The sequence below is a fragment of the Budorcas taxicolor genome, chromosome 5 (assembly GCF_023091745.1).
Source record: "Budorcas taxicolor isolate Tak-1 chromosome 5, Takin1.1, whole genome shotgun sequence".
In the NCBI taxonomy this organism is placed as follows: Eukaryota; Metazoa; Chordata; class Mammalia; order Artiodactyla; family Bovidae; genus Budorcas; species Budorcas taxicolor.
The window spans coordinates 90,006,787-90,011,752 of record NC_068914.1 but is presented as its reverse complement, the minus strand read 5'-3'; the positions used below and the strand labels follow the sequence as shown (position 1 = coordinate 90,011,752).

At 37.8% G+C, this 4,966-nt stretch overlaps 1 non-coding gene across 1 annotated transcript; it reads right to left on the bottom strand.

Annotated features, from left to right (window-relative positions):
* Positions 1 to 2,491: 2,491 nt before the first annotated feature.
* Positions 2,492 to 2,562, bottom strand: TRNAG-GCC (transfer RNA glycine (anticodon GCC)). Its single transcript has one exon. It is a non-coding gene; the product is annotated as a tRNA-Gly (tRNA).
* Positions 2,563 to 4,966: the final 2,404 nt, after the last annotated feature.

Below are 4,966 nucleotides of genomic sequence, written 5' to 3'. Positions count from 1 at the left end.
GACTCTATTGTCCTAATCATTAACTGCTTGGTTCTGTACTTGGAGGGAGAGGGGCTTCTGCTTGGTTGCAGAATGATATTTGGGTAACATACATGAAATATCCTTACAGACTTTAAGTCATTTAATTGTTAAGTCTTATAGGTGAGAAGCAGACTCAAAGGAGCTTAACCAGCTTGTTCAAGGTTGAGTTGGGATTCCACTGTAACCCCAAAACCAGTGGTTCCCAAACTACTTGAATATCAAAATCACCCAAAGAAGACATATACAGATTTCCAGGCCCCACCTCTGGGTAGTCTTATGGGTGGATCGTGGATAGTGTCCCTTTACATTCTAGTATCTGCTATTTGTGGCTAATTTTTATTTTCTCGGTAGACTTCAGCCAAGAAAGGAAACTAAACCACTTTAGTTTTATAAGCCAAGGAAGATGTGAATGGTTTAGTAAATCTTATAGCAGCTTATTTGAGCTGCTCTTTTCTCCTTCCTGAAGTGGATTGTTTTCTCTATCAGGAAAATTATATGAAAAAACAAAAAACAAAAAGATTTGTGTAGTGGCTGCTGCAGCAAGTTTATAAACTGCCTTTGGGGGTAATGGGGAGGAAACCCTAGCCCACCGTTTTCAAGTGGTCAATTTCAAGCTACTGATGGTTTAACAACCTGCTCACAAAAGTTCTGAATATTTAGCAATTGACCCAAAAGTCAGCTTCACTATACTACTGGATGTAAAATACATAGTGAGAAACTGAAAATTTTCCCAACATTATCGAAATTGTCCATTATGTGGCTCGAATTGGTTGTGTGGTTCGAATTCCCCAAACATCATTATGTCTGTTAGCTTCCTTCTCTGACTTCCAAAGGGACCTAGGTGGCCCCACGCATCTCTCAATTGCCAAGAACACACTCTGATATGGTCCTGGGGAGTAATGGGTAAGGAGCATTTAGCGGAAGAGAAGCAGATTCCATTTTTATATAGTCATTAAAAAAAATAATTCTTATTTAGTTAATTTAGGACTGTGCTGGGTCTTCGTTGTTTGCGTGGGCTTTCCCTAGTTGCCGTGAGAAGGGCCCTCTTTTGGTTGAAGTGCTCAGCTTCTCATCGCAATGGCTTCTCTTGTTGTGGAGCACAGGCTCTGGGCACTCAGGTTTTAGTAGCTGCAGCCCGCAGGCTCAGCAGTTGCGGCTCTCAGGCTCTGGAGTGTGGGCTCAGTAGTTGTGGAGCTTAGGTGCTTCCCAGCATGTGGACCAGGTCCACATCCCTGGACCAGGGATGGAAACTGCGACCCCTGCATTGACAGGCAGATTCTTATCTACTGCACCACCAGGGAACAGATGCCATGTTTAGCGTGACTACTCTTTCTTCTTACCTGCGTTATAGCAGGTGTAGTATAGCAGGAGAGCCGTCCTCTGTTTGAGAGAGGCTGCTACCCTTAGGACTTGTAGGATCAGGTGGAAATGAAATATGACAAAGAGTTTAAGACAATTTGAATCTGAAAGGAACAAAAAAGGCTGGAGCTTTCTATGCCTCCATTCACCATAGGAGAAAGATGCATAAGGTCAACTCAGATTGCAGGATCATCATTAGTGAAGATACCACTGGCTTGCTTTTAATTCACTTGGCTAGACTGCAGGCTCTTTTCTCAGGCAGGGCACAACCCTAGCTCATCCAATGACAGGGACTGTTCTTTTGCCTGTGGTAGCCTTTTGCCTGTGGTAGCCTTTGCACTGACTCATTTTGAAAGAGTGATGATGGTAGCTTGACAAAGACTGTGCCCTGAGCACAGCATCATGACTAACGCCACCACATGTAAAAGGTCATAAAACATATTCCAAAACCAAACATAAATGATTCTAGGATCATCCACCATTTTAGAGTATTTATTCCCTTGGTAAACTTCTAGAAGTTGTGATAAATATTTTGGGGGTGTCTGTAACTGCAATAAAGGTACATAATCCACCCTGAGCTCCCTGTGTAGGCAGCTGCAACACTACTTCTATGAGAACAAATTTGTTTTGAATGTTCTCACTTTTATTCTGATTGACTCTACCAGTGCAACTTGTTTCCCATATACTTTTTTACCTGACTAGAAAGAAAAATGTTTATCTTCTAAGATGATGAAGTCAAAAAAAAATTAACTTCCAAATGAATCAACCAGGGAAAATTGAATCACAGTAGGACTCACAATTTTAGTATAAACACTCCAGAGTAGGCAGTGTGGATAGATCGAAGAAGAAGACCTAGATTGAACCCACCAGCTATCAGGTCTTAGTCCAGTCATTTAAGAGGGTTTTCCCATCTGTAAAATGATAATATGTATACTTACATCTCAAGGTAATATATTCCACCAGGTACTAAGCATGTTTTGTTGTTGCTGTTCTTTATTCACTAAGTCATGTCCAACTTGTGACCTCATGGACTGTAGCTCACCAGGCTCCTCTGTTCATGGGATTTCTCAGGCAAGATTACTGGAGTGGATTACTGCTCCTCCATGGGATCTTCCTAACCCAGGGATCAAACCCAGGTCTCCTGCTTGGCAGGCAGATACTTTACCACTGAGCCACCTGGGAAGCCCCACTAAGCAGGTTTATCATGTGTTTTACCCTTAATCCTCAAAAATAATCCTTGAAGAGTTCTTAACTTGGGAGTTCAGACTCCCACGAGATTGAGATGAGATCCAACATGAATATCCATTCCCATACACGTATACAAAATTTGAATTATATGTATGTGTATTTTAATCTGAGTTCTCAACCAGGGACACATGAGCATCTCAGCATCTGGGGTGAAGATAGGGACAAAGAACAGAGGCAATTGGTGTGCTACTTCCATTGTGATCCTGATGTTTGTTCTCCTGTCTAGCTTGAGGTACCAATTTCAACAAAAAAAACAAATCGCCAGTTTATAATAGGGTGTATCATATACTTGAAGCTATATTGAAGATAAAAAAATTGAATTACCTAGGATTTTCCAGAGAAATGAAAAATCTTGTCTGTACAAAGATTTGCACAATAGACTTTAATTATTCATTATAGTCCCAAACTGCAAATAACCCTAAAGTCCACCATAAGTGAGTGGATTAAAAGGGAACATAGGTGCCCAACACATAAATGACTTTCAAAAACATGCTGAGTGAAAGCCAGATAAAAAAGATGGTTCACTGTATATAAAATTATTATAAACTGACAGAAAGCAGATTAGTGATTTCCTTGAGGACTGGGGTGGGAGGGATGGATTGAACTGCAAAGTGAAATGGGGAAACTTTTGATGACGGAAATGTAGTGTATCTTGGTTGTGGTGTTGGTTTCACAGATGTATACATGTTTTCCAAACTCACTGAGCTGTAAAATTTTTATATACTTTTTTAAAGATTTTTTTATGTGGATCATTTTTAAAGTCTGTTTCGAATTTTTTACAGTATCATTTCTGTTGTATGTTTTTGGTTTTTTGGTCACAAGGCGTGTAGGATCTCAGCTCCCCAACCAAGGAGCGAACCTGCACCTCCTGCACTGGTAGACAGTCTTAACCACTGGACCACCAGGGAAGTCCCTGAACTGTAAAATTTTTAATAACTGCAGTTTATTATACATAATTGTGCGTGAGTCTTTTTGAATTCTGATTTTCTCAGGGTACATGCCCAGTAGTGAGATTGCTGGGGCTTAGTAACTTTTTATATCAACAGTTTTAAAAGGTCTGTGGAATGTAAGCAAACAGTTTGAATGCCTACAGTTCTTTATAACCTCATGATAACATAAGATCTTTAAGGCCCTTATTGTGAACCAGTGATTTGCAAAAGCACTCTTGACCAAATTAAGCACTTTAGAACACAGACTATACACTTGTTTTCTAACCAGCAGGCATCAATATTCTGTGTATTATCTTCAGTAACTTCTGTCTATTGTAAATATTTACGTAAATATTTTATGTATTATATTTTGTGAAATCCATATTTTTTTAGAAAATTAAGTTTATCATGATTTGCAAGATAAAGAATAAGATCACAGAACAAAAGTATAATCAAAAAGTTTGTGTCAAATTTTTAATCTGCCTTGGAAATTCTACATTTTTTCCTATATTTGTGCAAAAATATTGTGGACTCAGTTTTGCTGCATTTGGAAAATGCAAAAGAAGTATGATGTGCTTAAGCTGTTGTGAGTAATATGTTTTTAAAAGATAATCATTTTTTCCATGTAATAACCCTCTAGAGAAGTCAAACCCTTGAAATGCTTGAAACAAACCAGAACTGAAACAGTTGATCGTTTTATTTCAAAATATCTACAAAGTTTTAATTTTCCATTATACAAATTTTTCAAAATTCAGACATTATTCAAATGTAAGCCAAAGTCCTCATACAAACAGAATACACACAAAGATAAAAAATATACATATTCTCTCAGCAAACTTTGTTACATAAATAAGAAAAGTATATACAAAAGCTAGTATTTTCAATATGAAGTACAATTATTTTAACACTGTAACCACAAACAGAAGGTACTAAAATAAACACCACAGCAAAAGTTAAAGGAACAACAAATTCATTTTATGACATCTACAACTGTAAAGATACATAAAGCCCATCTTCAGGTAACCTATACTTCACATTTAGATCTCAACTTTCACTTTAGTCATATCTAAGACGATTCTCGGGATAGGGGAAATTCACAATTCTACCAGCTAGCCCTGACACTTTATGTAAGTTAGAGCATGTGACAGACCATATAATCTATGTCTTTCTACTTTGGGAACAGATGCAAAAAGAATTCTTCGAAAGTTAAAATTTCATGAACCTGTGTTAAAAATTTTCCAGTAGATTGAATTGAGTATTGCAGAAAAAAAAAAAAAACCAATTCTTTTTAAGTGAGAAATGTTCGCAAAAAATCCAAATACTTGAAGTCTTAACAGAGTAAAGTAATAATGAAAAAGTATGCCAATGGTTCCCCCAGATAAAAGCAACTCAACTAGGTGTCTGCCTAG